General features: G+C 52.4%; 1 protein-coding gene across 3 annotated transcripts in view; it reads left to right on the top strand.

The window, feature by feature from the left end:
• Positions 1-6,546: 6,546 nt before the first annotated feature.
• The window catches only part of RASL10B (RAS like family 10 member B), a 98,485-nt gene continuing 81,427 nt past the window's right edge, over positions 6,547-23,604 (top strand). For 2 of the 3 annotated variants that reach the window (XM_075589872.1, XM_075589870.1), the window contains exon 1: positions 6,547-6,669. The gene's annotated coding sequence lies outside the window, so the exon portion shown is untranslated. The remainder of the gene's footprint in view (positions 6,670-23,604) is intronic. The other variant, XM_075589871.1, reaches the window with a different exon arrangement.

The raw sequence follows: 23,604 nt of genomic DNA, 5'->3' as shown, positions 1-23,604 counted from the left end.
AACAACAGTGGAACAGTCACGCAAATTCGATCCCCACCAGATTGTCCTTCCAGGACAAAAAAAAAAAAATAGCGCTGCAATTCCTCCACAATAGTCCTTCTTACATTTTCAGGAAGCGATTTCCTTCATAGTTCACTTTGTAGGCTCACTCGCAGTACACCAAGTAGGACACGTGATGCTTAAAAATTAACATGGCATACTTGTGGGGTAAACCAGGACTCATCACCCTATACTTCTCCCTGAGTGCCGGTTGCAGCTCGCGCAGGAATCAGAGGCATGTGCATTAGGAGTCTGACTTCAAGCAAAGGCAATTGAACTATGGCTAAGCAGGAGGTCTAGGCGATCCTGACATTACTCCCCCCTCTCAAGAGCATTCTCCGGACGATCCTCCAGGCTCTTCCCGGAGGCCTTGATGAAAAGTGGACTCAAGGTGACCCACCTCTGGTGGTTTGTCAGCGGGCAGAGAGTATTCCACAGGTACAGACTGAAAAAGTCCATCAGAAAGCCGACAGAGGAATTCAATTCTCTCTCGGAACAGTTGAATGTCAGGATACATCAACCCAAACGCCAGAGAATCTGTGAGCAGTAAGCTTGACTTTGCAGAGTAGGTCACAGGCTCAGCAGAGGACGCATCAGATATTCGTAGATAAACGGAAGAACGTGCACTTGTCTTCACAGCAGGAGCAGAGGAGCCAGTAGATCCTCCTGACAACCCTCCAGGTTTAGCAAGGTGTCCCTGATGGAAGGCCGACTCACGATGGCCTTCGGACAACACTCCATGTTTTGCAGGAACATAGGGATTAGCAACAACTCCGGACAACCCTCCAGGCTCTTCAGGGAAATCTTGATGGAAGGCCAACTTAATGTGTACGTCAAGTGCTGATGGGAAATCTGTGAGAGGTCCGAGGCAGGCGGCAGGTAGCGAAGTCAGGTAACAAGCAGAGGTCGGCAACGAGGAGACTGGAACAGGACAGGGGAGCAAGGACAGGTCTGGGGGCAGGGACTGAGAACAGGAACAAACAGAGACAAGCCAGATTACCAGCAAGGGCTTTTACTGTGAACAGACTTCTATAATACAGGTACAGGTACAGAAACAGATCAGGAATCAGAGGCATGTGCATTAGGAGTCTGACTTCAAGCAAAGGCAATTGAACAAACCAGGAAGCAGAAGCTATAAAGGACAGAGACAGGAGCAACAAGAAGACAGACAGGCAGACAGAGGAACCCAGAGGAAACAGAAGACAGCAGCACACCCAGTGGACAAAGAAGAACTATGGCTAAGCAGGAGGTCTAGGCGATCCTGACATCGACAAAATAAGTGAAGAGAATGAAGAGAAGGGTCAAATACAATCTGCAGCAAAATCACAATCTCACTGTATCCGAGACCAGCATAAAGAAGATGAGATGCAGAATTGGATGGAAATATGGACGTGTGAGGTTTGTACTGGACAGTACAGGAGGTAAAAGTGTTGTTTAAGAAACTGTACTGTACCTATAAAATTATTTATTCCTTGTCATTACAGAGCGTACCCTATGATAAGGGACGTTAACAAAATCAAGAGAGTGGTCCAGGCCCAGGCATGGATCGACAGTGGAGAAACTTTCCAGGATTGCATCTTCACTGACGAGTCTACTGTTTCGCTGGAGAGATTTGCCACCTTTGCATTCCACAAAAAATGTCGCATATCTATGAAGCCGCGTCCAAAACACCCAGTGAAGATGCATGTGTGGGGTGCCATCTCTAGGCGTGGACCAGGATGCATCGTCATCTTTGAAGGTACAGTTAAATGTATGTCACACTCTTGTGCCTTACGCACTGTACTGTACTAGTGTGCAGTTTTTTGAGCACTTTTCTTTTTTTGTTATAGGAATCATGAACAATGCTTTCTTCCAAGAGAAAATTGTGCCTGAGATTGTGGAATACATCACACGTGAGTTCCCGGATGGTCACCATTTCTACCAGGACAACGATCCAAAGCACACTGCGTCAACAGCGCATATCCTTTAGCGCGTATCAACTGGGTGAAGACGCCATCGGAGTAAGTGCGGCAACCGTGTCTCATTTTTTCCCACTGTTTTTATTGTGTACTGTATCTCTTAAACTAATTGTCCTTTTTTCCCCCTCCCTCCAATGACAGATCGCCAGACTTCAATCCTATCAAAATGGTCTGGCATGAGCTAAAGGACCATATCCGAAAAGTCGTGAAACCCTCCAAAAAGGACGAGTTGTTGAAAGGCATACTGAGTTTTTGGAACGATGTACTCACCGTGGATCGATGCAATAAATATATTGACCATATTGCGACTGTGTTGCCCATTGTGATCGCACGTAATGGGCAAGCATCAAGAAGGTAGTATGGTATAGTACTGTACTGTAGTATTGTATGTACAGTATGATACAGGTAAGTATGGCACAGATTTTTTCTTTCCTAGTAGTCAGAGTATACAGTAGTTCCAGTATAGACTAGTTTGACAGTACTAACTGCATACTGTAGTCCAATATGGAGTAGCTATACAGTACACAATGCCATAATACAGTATGCACCTACAGTAACTGCTCAATTTTTTTCTTTCCAGAGAGAGCAGCACCAGCCATATGGTTACAAAGTATTTAACAGTAGTCAGAGTATACAGTAGTTTCAGTATAGACTAGTTTGACAGTACTAACTGCATACTGTAGTCCAATATGGAGTAGCTACAGTATATAGTACACAATGCCATAATACAGTATGCACCTAACTGCTCAATTTATTTCTTTCCAGAGAGAGCAGCACCAACCATCTGGTTACAAAGTATTTAACAGTAGTCACAGTATACAGTAGTTCCAGTATAGACTAGTTTGACAGTACTAAACAGCACACAATGCCATAATACAGTATGCACATAACTGCACTAATTTTTTGTTTTCTTGTCTTTTCAGAAAAAAGGATGGACTGGGGGAGAGGGGGTATCGTGTAAAGTCTGTGAACTGTTTGTACAGTATCTAAACTGCAGTCATGATGTACACAAAACCTCTCCTCTCTCAATGAACTACTATGCTGTACACAGAATGAGGAAGAAGATAAAGACGGGAAAAATTATATTACTATATATATATATATTATTATATATTATATATTATTAATTAATATTATTATCAATGTGCATTATTCATGATTATCCACCGGCCCTCAATTTCCATCTGACAGAAGAACTTAATAAAGACTGCATTTTGTATTATTCATGATTATTTTTATATTTGTTTTTTTTTGTTCCTGATAAAATAAAATAAATATTTATTTACATTCATGATAATCATAATCATTGACAACAACCCCCCCCCCCCCCACCTACACCAAAGAAAAAGAAAGAATGACAAAAAGTGGTAATTTACTGCATCAACATCATGGATCAGATAATGGTTTTTTAACTCTCAATTCTCACAGTGCTGTGCAAATCAGATTTACATATCAAATTCGAGAAGGGATTTTCAAAAGCCTTAACATAAACAAAGCCTCAAAGGGTTGGGGGAGGGATGGGTGAGTCATGTGCAGTAATCATCAACTAGCTCCCATCCCAAAGAGGATTACACGCAGGCGCAGAGAGGTGACGCTCGGCTAGGGACGGATTAAAAACACAATGGCAAGCTTCAGAAACTGAATGACTCTGTAGAGGTGTCTGTCGATAAGAGTTTCAAATCCTTGAGCGAGCCTTGTGTGTGTGCGTGGGGGAGGGGGGCACAGGGTACAGCTGCATGAAGGATTAGCTGTACTGCAGTTCAAAGAAATGGCATATTTTTAAAAGGCAGGTCATCATAATAATTTGATCCCTACACCCCCAAATACAGTACATAAAAAGCACACAAATCAACCATGTGCAGTCAAACGCACAGGGTCGCAGTCAAAAGCTACAGCACAGATTGAATATCGTAATATCAAGTTGGTCTAGGCAGGCTTGTGGAGAAAATAAAAATAAAAAATGAGGTGAAAAAAAATAAATATATTTTTTGGTCACTCACTCTTGAACTTCGCAAGAAAGCAGTGGTGAATTTACAGGCGCATGCGCAGTAATCATCAACTAGCTCCCATCCCAAAGAGGATTACACGCAGGCGCAGAGAGGTGATGCTCGGCTAGGGACGGATTAAAAACACAATAGCAAGCTTCAGAAACTGAATGACTCTGTAGAGGTGTCTGTCGATAAGAGTTTCAAATCCTTGAGCGAGCCTTGTGTGTGTGCGTGGGGGAGGGGGGCACAGGGTACAGCTGCATGAAGGATTAGCTGTACTGCAGTTCAAAGAAATGGCATATTTTCAAAAGGCAGGTCATCATAATAATTTGATCCCTACACCCCCAAATACAGTACATAAAAAGCACACAAATCAACCATGTGCAGTCAAACGCACAGGGTCGCAGTCAAAAGCTACAGCACAGATTGAATATCGTAATATCAAGTTGGTCTAGGCAGGCTTGTGGAGAAAATAAAAATAAAAGATGAGGAGAAAAAAAATATATATATATTTTTTGGTCACTCACTCTTGAACTTCGCAAGCAAGCAGTGGCGAACTTACAGATGCATGCGCAGTAATCATCAGCTATCAAGCAGGCATGTGATTGAAACCAGAAAGACACACATTCAAAGGAATGGTGTGGGAGAGGTGTACTGTACTGTAGATAAGATAAGAAGTTGAAATACTGCAGTGCAGTAAATTATCCTGAGTGTGTGCGGGGGCAAGCGAGGGGAGAGCGCTGTATATGCCGAAATGTGATACTGTTACAGCACAAGCCTATGCGTTTCAACAATTTTCAAATGAGACATACAGCACTGCAAATGCATGTATAAATATGCAAATTTACAATTACTGCGCGCCCACACGCAGACTGTGTACTGACGTTGGTTGAACTGCTAAAGTATTAGACTTCAAAGACAACACTCGCGAACGCCCCCCTGAGTTTTTAGACGGTATTGCAGTATTGCAGACAGCGATAATAAAATGCTAATATTACGAGCGCTAAAATACCGCAATACACTCTGGACAAAAAAAAACGCATCTGCCCGCGGTTATCAAAGTTGCGCCGATTCGACCACATTAGGATAAAGGCGGCCACCACTGTAGGTCACCTAGAGAGTGTTTAAAGAGAAAAAGGAGAGTTCCCAGGACAGAGCCCTAGGGTACCCCCACAGAGAGATCGATAGAGAGGAGGAGGTGTTAGCAAAAAAGACACTGAATGTACGATGGGAGAGGTAAGAGGAGATCCAGGATAGAGCTTTATTACGAATACCAAGAGTATGGAGAATGTGAGGGAGAAGAGGGTGGTCCACAGTATCATGCTGCAGAGAGGTCGAGTAATATGAGCAGAGAGTATAATGACCTTTGTCTTTGGCAGGATGGAGGTCATTGGTTATTTTAGTGAGTCCTGTTTCTGTGGAGTGAGCAGTGCGGAAGCCAGATCGTAGAGGGTCTAGGAGAGAATAGGTGGTGAGAAAATGGAGCAAGTGGGAAAATGCAAGACGTTCAAGGAGCTTAGAGGCAAAAGGCGGGAGGGAGACAGGCTGATAGTTGGAAAGACAGGTAGGATCAAGCGTGCTGTTTTTGAGTAATGGTATAACTGTTGGATGTTTGAAGGAGGAGGGAAAGGTACCAGAGTAGAGAGAAGAGTTAAAAATGTGTGTGAGCGTAGGGATTATAGTAGGAGCAAGAGGTTTTAGGAGATGGGAGGGAATGGGGTCAAGAGGACAGGTGGTTGAAGGAGAAGAGGAGATCAGCAACGATACATCCTCCTCTGAGACAGCGGAAAAAGAGTTGAGGAAGGCAGGAGGAGACTTAGGAAGAGGTGAAGGATGGGAGGAGGATAAAGAGTTTATGTCCTGACATATGGATTCCACCTTTTCCTTGAAATAGTCAGCAAAGTAAGTAAGATTGTGGAAGAAAAACAGGCAGCAGAGGGTGGTCTGAGCAGGGAGTCAAAGACAGTGAACATACACAAGAGCACACACAATGCTGTTCATTTTTAATTGTTTTTAAGTTTTGTATACTCAGTTTCTGTCTTCATTAATTAGGACCTCTTAGTTTTATTATATATTGATTAAAGGTACATGTTTATCCTTACTCTGGGGTATTTTTGGAGTGCAGCTAAAGGGGGGCTCTTACCCCTAGGTTCTAATTTAATTTCCATATATTTTATTTGACCCCTTTGGGGTTTCCTCTGTATATGAGCCAAGTGCCTAAAACATTGCTACTAGAATGAAAAACTGGAATCTCAAATCTTTTTTAAAAATAGAGCTTTCCTCCAACTGTTTACTAAATGTAGATTTTTTTTAATCAGACACCATACCACTGCCCAAATCTCCCTAAAAAGAGTTTTTTTTAAACGTGGGCCAGTATGTTTCTATAACATTATTAAACCCACCAGCCACCCCACTGCAGGTGCCTTGCCAGACCCTCAGCAACAAGCAGTATCATTGCGCTGCTATCTGTGCAGGGAAGGTGATTAATTCTTCATAAACACGCAGGGCTCTAGGACCCCGCGGAACTGCAGAGGAGAAGGCGGTGGCATAGTCCAGGCTCCGGCCCCGCCCCCTCGTGCACAGAGATTGATGGCGAGAGGAGGACACTGAGAAGTAACCGAGCGCGCGGTCACCGGGAAGGAAGGCAGGTGCGCCCGGCGCGAGGCTTGACGAAAGGGCACGAGGTAAGCGAGGGGGTAAGGGGTGTGTTGTTAACTGTGGCGCCGCCGGGTAGAAGTGAGAGAAGGTGTTGCGGGCAGCGCTGACCCTGCTAGATGTAGAGACTCGCGGAGCGCTGGCTCTTTAACCCGCCGCAGCTGCGGAGCTTCGGTGCTGTCAGTGCATCCGCTGCCTGCAGCAAGGCGCCCCTGGCGAATACTGCTGTGACCATGTATCTGCACCCACGGGGATTGGCAGAGCATTAACCTCTTGGGTGCTAGAGGGGAATGCATTGCTCTGCAATTGACACTTATGTGGCATAGAGATGCGCTGCAAGCCCCTGTGGCTTCTCGGTGTGTGCCCATGTGCAGTGTGTTTGTCTGTGAGTATGCAGAGGTTGTATGGAGATGTGCAGGAAGCATTGCTACATTAACCCACCTGCTGCCAGTGAGCTCTGTGGAGCTGTCCACATGCCCAGTGCTGCTGAGATATGCTCACATTTTCTCTGTAAATTCCGCTGCTAGTTTGATGTGGCAGGTTGCTGATATTTTAACCTTGCCCTATTAATCTACTAGTAACATATGCAGGATGTTGCTTTGTTAAACTCTCTAGTAAGATATGCAGAATATCATTTTTGCAAAGCTCTAGTGTTGATCTCTCCGTCTGCTCTTTTAGCCCGTATAATGATAAAACGACCTGCAGAGCATAAATCTGTGTAACCTTCCCGGGGCAAAGGAGATCTGCAGAGCATTACTCTTTGATTCTGTTTGGCGAGACGGACACATGTGAACTTCCTTACAGAGACCTGCGGAGCATACTGTAGGTTCGTGATCTCTACAGGTCATCACTTGTTAGCCTGTTACTGCATGCTAGACCTGCAGATGATTGCCTCCCATGGTGTCACCAAGGACTCGCCTTGTATGCCACCTGATGCGTGTATTCCCCAAAGGAAGCACAACTCCTCAAGTGCCTTTGCACATGACAGTAACATTGTAAACTGCTTGTTGATTGTGTGTCGCCTCTCGTCTTTGGGCATTGTAAGATTGGTCAACCCCCTTCTAAAGCGATGATGAACATACAGTAGGTGTGCATTGCTATGCAGGCCTCCTCACTCCTGAGTTGCTGTAGATTTGCAGAATTATTTGCTCAACAGACAGTAGAATCTTAATGTTACTTTATCTCTTCTCAGCATGTCTTTATTCAGCATAGTACTCCTGCATGTTGCCAAGCAAAATGTTATATGCATGATAATGCGCCACGCCAGTAATTGGGCTGCCATTAAGTTATTGCTTTGTTAACAGAGCTTGTCATTGGATCATGTAGAGCGGGACTGTGTACACCATATGCACAGTGGGACACAGCCCCACAGAGCTTGCAGTCTAATGCAGGGCCCCAGGCACAGGGAGGTAAGGTGACTTTGAAGGTCACGCAGAGTCAGTCATGAGCAGAAACCTCCTGCCTCACATCTCTGTGCCAGTGATGACATATAAAACAATGGATGGGTGGGACCACCTGACTTCAGATTAACAGGGATACGCTCAGCCTTTCCTGTCTTGTATCTTCGTCAAATAAACTGTGCTGAGCGACTGAAGTGTGGGCTGCAAAAATCAGGACTGGCTAATCCTAGCTTCAACTCTTACACTTATTACCGTCATTGGCAAAGCCCTGTTAAAAACAAAGAAAAAAACCAAGTGTGTAACTCCTACGTGTAAATAACTTATTGTCCCAGTTTTTCCTACTGTAGGTGAAAGGAACAGCCTCACAATGTGCTGTTTGTATTAGTGCTGGAGTAATAACACATTCACTGTTAGAGCGGGTTGCAGCGCTTTGCAAATCAGGCCCCCCGACAGCAGAAAGGGTTAAAGACACTTGTCTGCAGAAAGATACAATACAGTTTGAGACAATTACCTTTTTTTTTATTTTTTATCCCAAACCTAATAAAACTGGAATGGTTGAAACGTTCTTCCTTACAGGACCCGATTTGACCTTTTTTATAGCGCTGACCATGCTCAGGTAGCTGTATTAGAATTTGCAGGTGCAATTATTCTGCAGAGTATAAAATCTGACTTTTGGTGTCTGAGGCACAGGGAGATAAAGGGGTACATTCTAAATAGTCAGATGCAGCCGTTCATCGTGTTTTTGGCCACAAATCTCCATTGAACCTAGTGGGGATTTCTGTCCGAACGGATGCTTAAGACAGTATAGAATAAGGCCCCAAAGCTCTCTCGCATGAATCTGGCATCAAGATATGAACAACATGGAATGTCTTAATGGTGATTTTTGTTTCTTTGGTGATCTTTATTATAATATCAGACAAATTTAAGGGGCTGCATTGCTGCTATGACCTAGCGATAACTTGCCGCTTACAAAGCTTTCATAACTTTGCAGTTAAAAGCGGTAACGATGCAGTACACACATGTACCTTACTTACTAAGGCCTTATACGGGCAATATGCAAGTCTCTGAGCAGCTGTGCACTCCAATGTGCATGTCAACCGCATGCTATGAAGACTGGAAGTGGTGTCGTTATTATGGACATGCTGAGAAATCTGTAGCGTAGTTATAATGGATGTGCTATGTAGATTGGAAGCGTTATAATGGACATGGTTGTATGGGACACAGTGATAAATAGCCAAGTACTGACGCACCTGTTGATGGGCCAGCAGAACTTTGCACTGTTAACCCATGGTCCAGCAAAACCGCTGCTATACTACACCCCATGTTCTATACAGTACATCTTCTGTCTAGAGTGTTGTTAACCACCTGTAATGCTAGGAAGACCTACCGATCATCTCTCCCTTAATCAATGTACAGAAAGAGTGGGAATTGACATTCTTTGCTGAAATCTCTCTTGAGAGCGGATGAGTTTATTCACACAGTGCCTATGTTATTGAAATGTTTCCATACAGTTTGCTGTCAGCCAGGGTATGAAATTCACTTTTTTTTTTTTAGTACCTGATTTCCTTCAAGCACCTGAATTTGTCGGCCCATCTGAATGAGTCAGGTTACTGCAAACGTTATTCTATATCAGCTGGCGTGCCCGATCTGGCCTTTTTCTGCAGAAATTTCCTATTGACATTGTTAGCAGAAACCGTCTCGATCGACAGAATCCCTGGTATTTTATTGCATGCCAGGCATTGTACAGAAGCGGAACATTTAGTGAATGAACAGTATACAGATGTAGCGGATGTTATCACCCCCGTTAAGGCATTAAATAACACGTGTTATCTTTTTAACCATTGTTTTCAATAGCACTACTGTTATATACCGCGCCAGCCTCCACGCAGCGCATTTCGTTAGTGGGTGCAACGCCTGCTACGCCTGTAAGCGAGAGACAGACCATAAAAGTAGTTCAGAAGAATTGCCCCCTTCTATCAAAGGAAAAACTCCAACTGATTTTAATGGGATGCCTTTTCTTTGATAAACATGGTGCTGATTCTTGCACTGCCTTTGTCCCAGTTTTGAAGCAAGGAGATAGTACATAAGTGAGTTACGTTCATAATACAGCATGAATTTCTAATCCAAGTTACAGTACATTGGTCATTGGTTAAATTCAGAGTTGATAATTTGTGATGGAAAAACATCCAAATGGTCCATCTGTGCCAGGCACTTGCCACTTGTCCTTTCAGTTGCGCTGCACCCGAGTGGCATGTACGCCGACTTTCCAGCTGCCGAGGGCTTTGGGTGTGCATTATATCTTTTACAGGCTGTTGAAATATAAAGGGTCGATAGCTGGAGCAAAATCCCCTCCTGTTTTGAATAAAAGCAGCCAAAGCAAATAATGACTGCTCACAGTTTTAAAAGAAGTAGTTATGACGATAAAAGTAGAAAGAGAAACAAAAGTTAGCATTCGGTAAGTGTACAAAGTAGACACAAGGAGAGGACAGATGTGTACTTGGCGAAAGGAGGTAGGCGGCAGGGGGTGCAATTAGGAGCAAATAGGCCCAAGTGAACAAGAAGATACAGTGTCATGTGTAAAAGAAATGGGCCCTTTCTTTACAGCTTGCAATAAGGTTGAAACTACACTGGTTCAAAGGGTTCTTGCTCCCACTGGTGTGTGGGATATTCTGAGATATCACTGTTATGAAAGCCATTGGAAACTCTAATATTCTGCGTTATCACTGCTATTAAATCCTATAGAAACGATGAGATACAAAGCGTTTTTACTGCCATTGAAGCCCATGGAAATGCTCTAATATTTTGAGTTGTAAAGTGATTGTTCCGAGTTATCAGCATGTAAAATAAACATATGTACAGGGATAAGAGAATGGGTAGTGGAAGATCAGGAGGAGGGAAAAAAGCAATCAGTGGAGTTTTTTCTTTCTGGTTACACGGAGGTCGAAAGTGGTGAAGAGTACTATGTTTGATTTCAAGACATTCTGAACCCATCAACCATTGTGGAAAAGCCCTCATCGCTCGCTCTCTGTCTGTGTCTCTCTGTCTTTCGCTGTCTGCTGCTTGCTCACTCTCTGCCTGCCGCTCGCTCGCTCTCTGCCTGCCGCTCGATCGCTCTCTGCCTGCCGCTCAATCGCTCTCTGCCTGCCGCTCGATCGCTCTCTGCCTGCCGCTCGATCGCTCTCTGCCTGCCGCTCGATCGCTCTCTGCCTGCCGCTCGATCGCTCTCTGCCTGCCGCTCGCTCTCTGTCTGCAGCTTGCTCGCTCTCTGTCTGCTGCTCGCTCTCTGCTGCTCGCTCGCTCTCTGTCTGCTGCTCCCTTTCTCTCTGCTGCTCGCTTTCTCTCTGTCTGCTGCTCACTTTCTCTCTGCTGCTCGCTCGCTCTCTGTCTGCTGCTCACTTTCTCTCTGTCTGCTGCTCGCTCTCTGCTGCTCGTTCGCTCTCTGTTGCTCGCTCGCTCTCTGCTGCTCACTCGCTTGCTCTGTCTGCTGCTCGCTTGCTCTGTCTCTCTTTGTTTCTCTGTCTGTCTCTCTGTTTCTCTGTCTGTCTCTCTGTCTTTCTCTGTCAGCTGCTTGCACGTTCTCTGTCTGCTGCTCGATCTCTGTCTGCTGCTCGATCTCTGTCTGCTGCTCGCTCGCTGTCTGCTGCTCGCTCGCTGTCTGCTGCTCGCTCGCTGTCTGACGCTCGATCGCTGTCGCTCGATCGATCGCTGTCGCTCAATCACTGTCGCTCGCTCTCTGTCTTCTAGTCACTCGCTCTGTCTTCCACTCGCTTGCTCTCTGCTGCTTGCTCGCGCTCTGTCTGCTGCTCACTCGCTCTCTGCTGCTCGCTCGATCTCTGTCTTCTACTCGCTTGCTCTCTGTCTGCTGCTTGCTCGCTCTGTCTGCTGCTCGCTCGCTCTGTCTGCTGCTCGCTCGCTCTGTCTGCTGCTCGCTCGCTCTGTCTGCTGCTCGCTCGCTCTCTGTCTGCTGCTCGCTCTCTGCTGCTCGCTCTCTGTCTGCTGCTCGCTCGCTCTCTGTCTGCTGCTCGCTCTCTGTCTGCTGCTCGCTCGCTCTCTGTCTGCTGCTCGCTCTCTGTCTGCTGCTCGCTCGCTCTCTGTCTGCTGCTCGCTCTCTGTCTGCTGCTCGCTCGCTCTCTGTCTGCTGCTCGCTCTCTGTCTGCTGCTCGCTCGCTCTCTGCTGCTTGCTCTCTGTCTGCTGCTCGCTTTATCTCTGTCTGCTGCTCGCTTTCTCTCTGTCTGCTGCTTGTTCTCTGCTGCTCGTTCGCTCTCTGTTGCTCGCTCGCTCTCTGCTGCTCACTCACTTGCTCTGTCTGCTGCTCGCTTGCTCTGTCTCTCTCTCTGTTTCTCTGTCTGTCTCTCTGTTTCTCTGTCTGTCTCTCTGTCTTTCTCTGTCTGCTGCCTGCTCGTTCTCTGTCTGCTGCTCGCTGTCTGCTGCTCGCGCGCTGTCTGCTGCTCGCTCGCTCTCTGTCTGCTGCTCGCTCTCTGTCTGCTGCTCGCTCTCTGTCTGCTGCTCGCTCGCTCTCTGTCTGCTGCTCGCTCGCTCTCTGTCTGCTGCTCGCTCGCTCTCTGTCTGCTGCTCGCTCGCTCTCTGTCTGCTGCTCGCTCGCTCTCTGTCTGCCGCTCGCTCTCTGTCTGCTGCTCGCTCGCTCTCTGCCTGCCGCTCGATCGCTCTCTGCCTGCCGCTCGATCGCTCTCTGCCTGCCGCTCGATCGCTCTCTGCCTGCCGCTCGATCGCTCTCTGCCTGCCGCTCGATCGCTCTCTGCCTGCCGCTCGCTCTCTGTCTGCAGCTTGCTCGCTCTCTGTCTGCTGCTCGCTCACTCTCTGCTGCTCGCTCGCTCTCTGTCTGCTGCTCCCTTTCTCTCTGCTGCTCGCTTTCTCTCTGTCTGCTGCTCACTTTCTCTCTGTCTGCTGCTCGCTCTCTGCTGCTCGTTCGCTCTCTGTTGCTCGCTCGCTCTCTGCTGCTCACTCGCTTGCTCTGTCTGCTGCTCGCTTGCTCTGTCTCTTTTTGTTTCTCCGTCTGTCTCTCTGTTTCTCTGTCTGTCTCTCTGTCTTTCTCTGTCAGCTGCTTGCACGTTCTCTGTCTGCTGCTCGCTCGCTGTCTGCTGCTCGCTCGCTGTCTGCTGCTCGCTCGCTGTCTGACGCTCGATCGCTGTCGCTCGATCGATCGCTGTCGCTCAATCACTGTCGCTCGCTCTCTGTCTTCTAGTCACTCGCTCTGTCTTCCGCTCGCTTGCTCTCTGCTGCTTGCTCGCGCTCTGTCTGCTGCTCACTCGCTCTCTGCTGCTCGCTCGCTCTCTGTCTTCTACTCGCTTGCTCTCTGTCTGCTGCTTGCTCGCTCTGTCTGCTGCTCGCTCGCTCTGTCTGCTGCTCACTCGCTCTGTCTGCTGCTCGCTCGCTCTGTCTGCTGCTCGCTCTCTGTCTGCTGCTCGCTCTCTGTCTGCTGCTCGCTCTCTGTCTGCTGCTCGCTCGCTCTCTGTCTGCTGCTCGCTCGCTCTCTGTCTGCTGCTCGCTCGCTCTCTGTCTGTTGCTCGCTCTCTGTCTGCTGCTCGCTCGCTCTCTGCTGCTTGCTCTCTGTCTGCTGCTCGCTTTATCTCTGTCTGCTGCTCGCTTTCTCTCTGTCTGCTGCTCGTTCTCTGCTGCTCGTTCGCTCTCTGTTGCTCGCTCGCTCTCTGCTGCTCACTCACTTGCTCTGTCTGCTGCTCGCTTGCTCTGTCTCTCTCTCTGTTTCTCTGTCTGTCTCTCTGTTTCTCTGTCTGTCTCTCTGTCTTTCTCTGTCTGCTGCCTGCTCGTTCTCTGTCTGCTGCTCGCTGTCTGCTGCTCGCGCGCTGTCTGCTGCTCGCTCTCTGTCTGCTGCTCGCTCTCTGTCTGCTGCTCGCTCTCTGTCTGCTGCTCGCTCGCTCTCTGTCTGCTGCTCGCTCGCTCTCTGTCTGCTGCTCGCTCGCTCTCTGTCTGCTGCTCGCTCGCTCTCTGTCTGCTGCTCGCTCGCTCTCTGTCTGCTGCTCGCTCTCTGTCTGCTGCTCGCTCGCTCTCTGCTGCTTGCTTGCTCTCTGTCTGCTGCTCGCTTTATCTCTGTCTGCTGCTCGCTTTCTCTCTGTCTGCTGCTCGTTCTCTGCTGCTCGTTCGCTCTCTGTTGCTCGCTCGCTCTCTGCTGCTCACTCGCTTGCTCTGTCTGCTGCTCGCTTGCTCTGTCTCTCTCTCTGTTTCTCTGTCTGTCTCTCTGTTTCTCTGTCTGTCTCTCTGTCTTTCTCTGTCTGCTGCCTGCTCGTTCTCTGTCTGCTGCTCGCTGTCTGCTGCTCGCGCGCTGTCTGCTGCTCGCTCGCTGTCTGCTGCTTGCTCGCTGTCTGACGCTCGATCGCTGTCGCTCGATCGATCGCTGTCGCTCAATCACTGTCGCTCGCTCTCTGTCTTCTAGTCACTCGCTCTGTCTTCCGCTCGCTTGCTCTCTGCTGCTTGCTCGCGCTCTGTCTGCTGCTCACTCGCTCTCTGCTGCTCGCTCGCTCTCTGTCTTCTACTCGCTTGCTCTCTGTCTGCTGCTTGCTCGCTCTGTCTGCTGCTCGCTCACTCTGTCTGCTGCTCACTCGCTCTGTCTGCTGCTCGCTCGCTCTGTCTGCTGCTCGCTCGCTCTCTGTCTGCTGCTCACTCTCTGTCTGCTGCTCGCTCTCTGTCTGCTGCTCGCTCGCTCTCTGTCTGCTGCTCGCTCGCTCTCTGTCTGCTGCTCGCTCGCTCTCTGTCTGTTGCTCGCTCTCTGTCTGCTGCTCGCTCGCTCTCTGCTGCTTGCTCTCTGTCTGCTGCTCGCTTTATCTCTGTCTGCTGCTCGCTTTCTCTCTGTCTGCTGCTCGTTCTCTGCTGCTCGTTCGCTCTCTGTTGCTCGCTCGCTCTCTGCTGCTCACTCACTTGCTCTGTCTGCTGCTCGCTTGCTCTGTCTCTCTCTCTGTTTCTCTGTCTGTCTCTCTGTTTCTCTGTCTGTCTCTCTGTCTTTCTCTGTCTGCTGCCTGCTCGTTCTCTGTCTGCTGCTCGCTGTCTGCTGCTCGCGCGCTGTCTGCTGCTCGCTCTCTGTCTGCTGCTCGCTCTCTGTCTGCTGCTCGCTCTCTGTCTGCTGCTCGCTCTCTGTCTGCTGCTTGCTCGCTCTCTGTCTGCTGCTCGCTCGCTCTCTGTCTGCTGCTCGCTCGCTCTCTGTCTGCTGCTCGCTCGCTCTCTGCTGCTTGCTTGCTCTCTGCTGCTTGCTTGCTCTCTGTCTGCTGCTCGCTTTATCTCTGTCTGCTGCTCGCTTTCTCTCTGTCTGCTGCTCGTTCTCTGCTGCTCGTTCGCTCTCTGTTGCTCGCTCGCTCTCTGCTGCTCACTCGCTTGCTCTGTCTGCTGCTCGCTTGCTCTGTCTCTCTCTCTGTTTCTCTGTCTGTCTCTCTGTTTCTCTGTCTGTCTCTCTGTCTTTCTCTGTCTGCTGCCTGCTCGTTCTCTGTCTGCTGCTCGCTGTCTGCTGCTCGCGCGCTGTCTGCTGCTCGCTCGCTGTCTGCTGCTTGCTCGCTGTCTGACGCTCGATCGCTGTCGCTCGATCGATCGCTGTCGCTCAATCACTGTCGCTCGCTCTCTGTCTTCTAGTCGCTCGCTCTGTCTTCCGCTCGCTCGCTCTCTGCTGCTTGCTCGCGCTCTGTCTGCTGCTCGCTCTCTCTCTGCTGCTCGCTCGCTCTCTGTCTTCTACTCGCTTGCTCTCTGTCTGCTGCTTGCTCGCTCTGTCTGCTGCTCGCTCGCTCTGTCTGCTGCTCGCTCGCTCTGTCTGCTGCTCGCTCGCTCTCTGTCTGCTGCTCGCTCTCTGTCTGCTGCTCGCTCACTCTCTGTCTGCTGCTCGCTCGCTCTCTGTCTGCTGCTCGCTCGCTCTCTGTCTGCTGCTCGCTCGCTCTCTGCTGCTTGCTTGCTCTCTGTCTGCTGCTCGCTTTATCTCTGTCTGCTGCTCGCTTTCTCTCTGTCTGCTGCTCGTTCTCTGCTGCTCATTCGCTCTTTGTTGCTCGCTCGCTCTCTGCTGCTCACTCGCTTGCTCTGTCTGCTGCTCGCTTGCTCTGTCTCTCTCTCTGTTTCTCTGTCTGTCTCTCTGTTTCTCTGTCTGTCTCTCTGTCTTTCTCTGTCTGCTGCCTGCTCGTTCTCTGTCTGCTGCTCGCTCGCTGTCTGCTGCTCGCTCGCTGTCTGCCGCTCGATCACTGTCGCTCGATCGATCGCTGTCACTCGATTACTGTCACTCGCTCTCTCTTGATGTCTGTTGCTCGCTCTCTGTCTGCTGGTCGCTCGCCCTCTGCTGCTCGCTCGCTCTCTGTCTGCTGCTCGCTCGCTCTGTCTGCTGCTCGCTCGCTCTGTCTGCTGCTCGCTCGTGCTCTGTCTGCTGCTCGCTCACTCTACTGCTCGATCGCTCTCTGGCTTCTACTCGCTTGCTCTGTCTGCTGCTCGCTCGCTCTGTCTGCTACTCGCTCTGCCTGCTGCTCGCTCGCTCTGTCTGCTGCTCGCTCGCTCTGTCTGCTGCTGGCTCGCTCTGTCTGGTACTGCTCACTCTGTCTGCTGCTCGCTCGTGCTCTGTCTGCTGCTCGCTCGCTGCTGCTCGCTCGCTCTCTGTCTTCTACTCGCTTGCTCTCTGTCTGCTGCTCGCTCGCTCTCTGTCTGCTGCTCTCTGTCCGACGCTCGCTCACTCTCTGTCCGACGCTCGCTCTGTCTGATGCTCGCTCGCTCTCTGTCTGATGCTCGCTTGCTCTGTGTCTGCTTCTCACTCGCTCTGTCTGCTGCTCGCTCTGTATCTGATGCTCGCTCGCTCACTGTGTCTGTGTCTCTCTGTCTGTCTCTGTCTCTCGCTATCTGCTTTTTGCTCGCTGTCTGCTGCTTGCTTGCTCTGTGTCTGCTTGCTCGCTCTGTGTCAGCTGCTCGATCACTGTCTGCCGCTCGATCGATCACTGTCTGTCCCTCGCTCGATCGCTGTCTGCTGCTCGCTCGCTCTGTCTGCTGCTCGCTCTGTCTGCTGCTCGCTCGCTCTGTGTCTGCTGTTCATTCGCACTGTGTCTGCTACTCATTCGCTCTGTGTCTGCTACTCGCTCTGTGTCTGCTGCTCGCTCTGTGTCTGCTGCTCACTCCGTGTCTGCTGCTCGCTCTGTGTCTGCTGCTCGCTCTGTGTCTGCTGCTCGTTCGCTCTGTGTCTGCTGCTCGCTCTGTGTCTGCTGTTCGTTCGCTCTGTGTCTGCTCGCTCTGTGTCTGCTTCTCGCTCGCTCTGTCTGCTCCTCGCTCGCTCTGTGTCTGCTGCTCGCTCGCTCTGTGTCTGCTGCTCGCTCGCTCTGTGTCTGCTGCTTGCTCTCTGTCTGCTGCCCTCTGTCCTGTCTGCTGCTCGCTTGATCTGTGTCTGCTGCTCGCTCGCTCTCTGTCTGCTGCTCGCTCGCTCTCTGTCTGCTGCTCTCTCTCTCTCTCTGTCTGCAGCTCGCTCTCTCTCTGTCTGCTGCTCGCTCGCTCTCTGTCTGCTGCTCGCTCGCTCTGTCTGCTGCTCACTCTGTCTGCTGCTCACTCTGTCTGCTGCTCACACTGTCTGCTGCTCGCTCTGTCTGCTGCTCGCTCTGTCTGCTGCTCGCTCTCTGTCTGCTGCTCGCTCGCTGTCTGCTGCCCGCTCACTCGCTCTGTCTGCTGCCCGCTCACTCGCTCTGTCTGCTGCTCGCTCACTCGCTCTGTCTGCTGCTCGCTCACTCTGTCTGCTGCTCGCTCTGTCTGCTGCTCGCTCTGTCTGCTGCTCGCTCTGTCTGCTGCTCGCTTGCTCTGTCTGCTGCTCACTCGTTTGCTCTGTCTGCTGCTCGCTCTGTCTGCTGCTCGCTCTGTCTGCTGCTCGCTCTGTCTGCTGCTCGCTCGCTCTGTCTGCTGCTCGCTCTCTGCTGCTCGCTCTCTGCTGCTCGCTCTCTGCTGCTTGCTTGCTCTCTGTCTGCTGCTTGCTGTCTGCTGCTCGCTCGCTGTCTTCTGCTCACTCGCTGACTGCTGCTCACTCGCTCGCTGTCTGATGCTCGCTCGCTGTTTGCTGCTCGCTCGCTGTCTGTTGCTCGCTTGCTGCCTGCTGCTTGCTGTCTGCTGCTCGCTCTGTGTCTGCTTCTCGCTCGCTCTGTGTCTGCTGCTCGCTCGCTCTGTGTCTGCTGCTCGCTCTGTGCTTCTCGCTCGCTCTGTCTGCTGCTCGCTCGCTCGCTCTGTGTCTGCTGTTCGTTCGCAGTGTGTCTGCTACTCATTCGCTCTGTGTCTGCTCGCTCTGTGTCTGCTGCTCGCTCGCTCTGTGTCTGCTCCTCGCTCTCTCTGTGTCTGCTGCTCGCTCGCTCTGTGTTTGCTGCTCGCTCGCTCTGTGTCTGCTGCTCGCTCGCTCTGTGTCTGCTGCTCGCTCTCTGTCTGCTGCCCTCTGTCCTGTCTGCTGCTCGCTCACTCTCTGTCTGCTGCTCGCTCGATCTCTGTCTGCTGCTCGCTCGCTCTCTGTCTGCTGCTTGCTCGCTCTCTGTCTGCTGCTCGCTCGCTCTGTCTGCTCGCTCGCTCTGTCTGCTGCTCGCTCTGTCTGCTGCTCGCTCTCTGTCTGCTGCTCGCTCGCTGTCTGCTGCCCGCTCACTTGCTCTGTCTGCTGCCCGCTCACTCGCTCTGTCTGCTGCTCGCTTACTCTGTCTGCTGCTCGCTCTGTCTGCTGCTCGCTTGCTCTGTCTGCTGCTCACTCGTTCGCTCTGTCTGCTGCTCGCTCTGTCTACATCTCGCTCTCTGCTGTTCGCACTGTCTGCTGCTCGCTCTGTCTGCTGCTCGCTCTCTGTCTGCTGCTCGCTCGCTCTCTGTCTGCTGCTCGCTCTCTGCTGCTCGCTCGCTCTCTGTCTGCTGCTTGCTGCCTGCTCGCTCGCTCTGTCTGCTGCTCGCTCTCTGTCTGCTGCTCGCTCGCTGTCTGCTGCCCGCTCACTTGCTCTGTCTGCTGCCCGCTCGCTCGCTCTGTCTGCTGCTCGCTTACTCTGTCTGCTGCTCGCTCTGTCTGCTGCTCGCTTGCTCTGTCTGCTGCTCACTCGTTCGCTCTGTCTGCTGCTCGCTCTGTCTACATCTCGCTCTCTGCTGTTCGCACTGTCTGCTGCTCGCTCTGTCTGCTGCTCGCTCTCTGTCTGCTGCTCGCTCTCTGTCTGCTGCTCGCTCGCTGTCTGCTGCTCGCTCGCTGTCTGCTGCTCGCTCGCTGTCTTCTGCTCACTCGCTGTTTGCTGCTCACTCGCTCTCTGTCTGATGCTCGCTCGCTGTTTGCTGCTCACTGTCTGTTGCTCGCTTGCTGTCTACTGCTTGCTGTCTGCTGCTCGCTCTGTGTCTGCTTCTCGCTCGCTCTGTGTCTGCTGCTCGCTCTGTGTCTGCTGCTCGCTCTGTGCTTCTCACTCGCTCTGTCTGCTGCTCGCTCGCTCTGTGTCTGCTGTTCGTTCGCACTGTTTCGGCTACTCATTCGCTCTGTGTCTGCTGCTCGCTCTGTGTCTGCTGCTCGCTCTGTGTCTGCTGCTCGCTCTGTGTCTGCTGCTTGTTCGCTCTGTGTCTGCTGCTTGTTCGCTCTGTGTCTGCTGCTCGCTCGCTCTGTGTCTGCTGCTCGCTCACTCTGTGTCTGCTGTTCGTTCGCTCTGTGTCTGCTCGCTCTGTGTCTGCTGCTCGCTCGCTCTGTGTCTGCTGCTCGCTCGCTCTGTGTCTGCTGCTCGCTCTCTGTCTGCTGCCCTCTGTCCTGTCTGCTGTTCGCTTGATCTCTGTCTGCTGCTCACTCTCTGTCTGCTGCTCGCTCGCTCTCTGTCTGCTGCTCGCTCGCTCTCTGTCTGCTGCTCGCTCTGTCTGCTGCTTGCTCTGTCTGCTGCTCGCTCTCTGTCTGCTGCTCGCTCGCTATTTGCTGCCCTCTCACTCTCTCTGTCTGCTGCCCGCTCACTCGCTCTGTCTGCTGCTCGCTCGCTCTGTCTGCTTCTCGCTCTGTCTGCTGTTCGCTCTTTCTGCTGTTCGCTCTTTCTGCTGCTCGCTCTGTCTGCTGCTCCCTCTGTCTGCTGCTTGCTTTGTCTGCTGCTCGCTCTGTCTGCTGCTCGCTCGCTCTCTGTCTGCTGCTCGCTCTGCTGCTCGCTCTGCTGCTCGCTCGCTCTCTGTCTGCTGCTTGCTGCCTGCTGCTCGCTCGCTGTTTGCTCGCTCGCTGTCTGCTGCTCGCTCTGTCTGCTGCTCGCTCTCTGTCTGCTGCTCGCTCGCTGTCTGCTGCTCGCTCGCTGTCTGCTGCTCGCTCGCTGTCTGCTGCTCGCTCGCTGTCTGCTGCTCGCTCGCTGTCTTCTGCTCGCTCGCTGTCTTCTGCTCGCTCGCTGTCTTCTGCTCACTCGCTGTTTGCTGCTCACTCGCTCGCTGTCTGATGCTCGCTCGCTGTTTGCTGCTCGCTCGCTGTCTGTTGCTCGCTTGCTGTCTGCTGCTTGCTGTCTGCTGCTCGCTCTGTCTGCTTCTCGCTTGCTCTGTGTCTGCTGCTCGCTCTGTGCTGCTCGCTCGCTCTGTCTGCTGCTCCCTCTGTCTGCTGCTTGCTTTGTCTGCTGCTCGCTCTGTCTGCTGCTCGCTCGCTCTCTGTCTGCTGCTCGCTCTGCTGCTCGCTCTGCTGCTCGCTCGCTCTCTGTCTGCTGCTTGCTGCCTGCTGCTCGCTCGCTGTTTGCTCGCTCGCTGTCTGCTGCTCGCTCTGTCTGCTGCTCGCTCTCTGTCTGCTGCTCGCTGTCTGCTGCTCCCTCTGTCTGCTGCTTGCTTTGTCTGCTGCTCGCTCTGTCTGCTGCTCGCTCGCTCTCTGTCTGCTGCTCGCTCTGCTGCTCGCTCTGCTGCTCGCTCGCTCTCTGTCTGCTGCTTGCTGCCTGCTGCTCGCTCGCTGTTTGCTCGCTCGCTGTCTGCTGCTCGCTCTGTCTGCTGCTCGCTCTCTGTCTGCTGCTCGCTCGCTGTCTGCTGCTCGCTCGCTGTCTGCTGCTCGCTCGCTGTCTGCTGCTCGCTCGCTGTCTGCTGCTCGCTCGCTGTCTTCTGCTCGCTCGCTGTCTTCTGCTCGCTCGCTGTCTTCTGCTCACTCGCTGTTTGCTGCTCACTCGCTCGCTGTCTGATGCTCGCTCGCTGTTTGCTGCTCGCTCGCTGTCTGTTGCTCGCTTGCTGTCTGCTGCTTGCTGTCTGCTGCTCGCTCTGTCTGCTTCTCGCTTGCTCTGTGTCTGCTGCTCGCTCTGTGCTGCTCGCTCGCTCTGTCTGCTGCTCACTCACTCTGTCTGCTGCTCGCTCGCTCTGTCTGCTGCTCGCTCGCTCTGTGTCTGCTGTTCGTTCGCACTGTGTCTGCTACTCATTCGCTCTGTGTCTGCTGCTCGCTCTGTGTCTGCTGCTCGCTCTGTGTCTGCTGCTCACTCCGTGTCTGCTGCTCGCTCTGTGTCTGCTGCTCGTTCGCTCTGTCTGCTGCTCGTTCGCTCTGTGTTTGCTGCTCGTTCGCTCGGTGTCTGCTGCTCGGTCACTCTGTCTGCTGTTCGTTCGCTCTGTGTCTGCTCGCTCGCTCTGTGTCTGCTGCTCGCTCGCTCTGTGTCTGCTGCTCGCTCGCTCTGTCTGCTGCTCGCTCTGTCTGCTGCTTGCTCTCTGTCTGCTGCTCGCTCGCTGCTTGCTGCCCTCTCACTCGCTCTGTCTGCTGCCCGCTCACTCGCTCTGTCTACTGATCGCTCGCTCTGTATGCTGTTCGCTCTTTCTGCTGCTCGCTCTGTCTGCTGCTTGCTCTGTCTGCTGCTCGCTCTCTGTCTGCTGCTCGCTCGCTCTCTGTCTGCTGCTCGCTCTCTGCTGCTCGCTCTGCTGCTCGCTCGCTCACTGTCTGCTGCTTGCTGCCTGCTGCTCGCTCGCTGTTTGCTCGCTCGCTGTCTGCTGCTCGCTCTGTCTGCTGCTCGCTCTCTGTCTGCTGCTCGCTCTCTGTCTGCTGCTCGCTCTCTGTCTGCTGCTCGCTCGCTGTCTGCTGCTCGCTCGCTGTCTGCTGCTTGCTCGCTGTCTGCTGCTCGCTCGCTGTCTGCTGCTCGCTCGCTGTCTTCTGCTCACTCGCTGTTTGCTGCTCACTCGCTAGCTGTCTGATGCTCGCTCGCTGTTTGCTGCTCGCTCGCTGTCTGTTGCTCGCTTGCTGTCTGCTGCTTTCTGTCTGCTGCTCGCTCTGTGTCTGCTTCTCGCTCGCTCTGTGTCTGATGCTCGCTCTCTGCTGCTCGCTCGCTCTGTCTGCTGCTCACTCGCTCTGTCTGCTGCTCGCTCGCTCTGTCTGCTGCTCGCTCGCTCTGTGTCTGCTGTTCGTTCGCACTGTGTCTGCTGCTCGCTCCGTGTCTGCTGCTCGCTCCGTGTCTGCTGCTCACTCCGTGTCTGCTGCTCGCTCTGTGTCTGCTGCTCGCTCTGTGTCTGCTGCTCGCTCCCTCTGTGTCTGCTGCTCGCTCGCTCTGTGTCTGCTGCTCGCTCGCTCTGTGTCTGCTGCTCGCTCGCTCTGTGTCTGCTGCTCGCTCGCTCTGTGTCTGCTGCTCGCTCGCTCTGTGTCTGCTGCTTGCTCGCTCTGTGTCTGCTGCTCGCTCTCTGTCTGCTGCCCTCTGTCCTGTCTGCTGTTCGCGTGATCTCCGTCTGCTGCTCACTCACTCTCTGTCTGCTGCTCGCTCGCTCGCTCTCTGTCTGCTTCTCGCTCTCTGTCTGCTGCTCGCTCGCTGTTTGCTGCCCGCTCACTCGCTCTGTCTGCTGCCCGCTCACTCGCTCTGTCTGCTGCTCGCTCGCTCTGTCTGCTGCTCGCTCTGTCTGCTGCTAGCTCGCTCTGTCTGCTGCTCGCTCGCTCTGTCTGCTGCTCACACGTTCGCTCTGTCTGCTGTTCGCACTGTTTGCTGCTCGCTCTGTCTGCTGCTCGCTGTGTCTGCTGCTCGCTGTTTGCTCGCTCGCTCTGTCTGCTGCTCGCTCTCTGTCTGCTGCTCGCTCTCTGTCTGCTGCTCGCTGTTTGCTCGCTCGCTCTGTCTGCTGCTCGCTCTCTGTCTGCTGCTCACTCTCTGTCTGCTGCTCGCTCTGTCTGCTGCTCGCTCGCACTCTGTCTGCTGCTTGCTTGCTCACTCTCTGTCTGCTGCTACTTGCTCGCTCTCTGTCTGCTTGCTCGCTCTCTGCTTGCTCGCTCTCTGCTTGCTCGCTCTCTGTCTGCTGCTCGCTCTCTGTCTGTTGCTCGCTCTCTGTCTGCTGCTTGCTCACTCTCTGCTGCTCGCTCTCTGTCTGCTGCTTGCTCACTCTCGGTCTGCTGCTCGCGTGCTCACTCTGTCTGCTGCTCGCTCTTTCTGCTGCTCGCTCATTCTCTGTCTGTCTGCTTGCTCTCTCTGTGTCTGCTGCTCGCTCGCTCTGTGTCTGCTGCTCGCTCGCTCTGTGTCTGCTTGCTCGCTCGGTGTCTGCTCGCTCGCTCAGTGTCTTGTTCACTCGCTCGGTGTCTGCTGCTCGGTCGCTCTGTCTGCTGTTCGTTCGCTCTGTGTCTGCTCGCTCGCTCTGTGTCTGCTGCTTGCTCACTCTGTGTCTGCTGCTCGCTCGCTCTGTGTCTGCTCGCTCGCTCGGTGTCTTGTTCGCTCGCTCTGTGT

The sequence above is a fragment of the Ascaphus truei genome, chromosome 3 (genome assembly GCF_040206685.1).
Source record: "Ascaphus truei isolate aAscTru1 chromosome 3, aAscTru1.hap1, whole genome shotgun sequence".
Classification (NCBI taxonomy): domain Eukaryota; kingdom Metazoa; phylum Chordata; class Amphibia; order Anura; family Ascaphidae; genus Ascaphus; species Ascaphus truei.
This window is presented reverse-complemented; position numbering and strand designations above follow the sequence as displayed.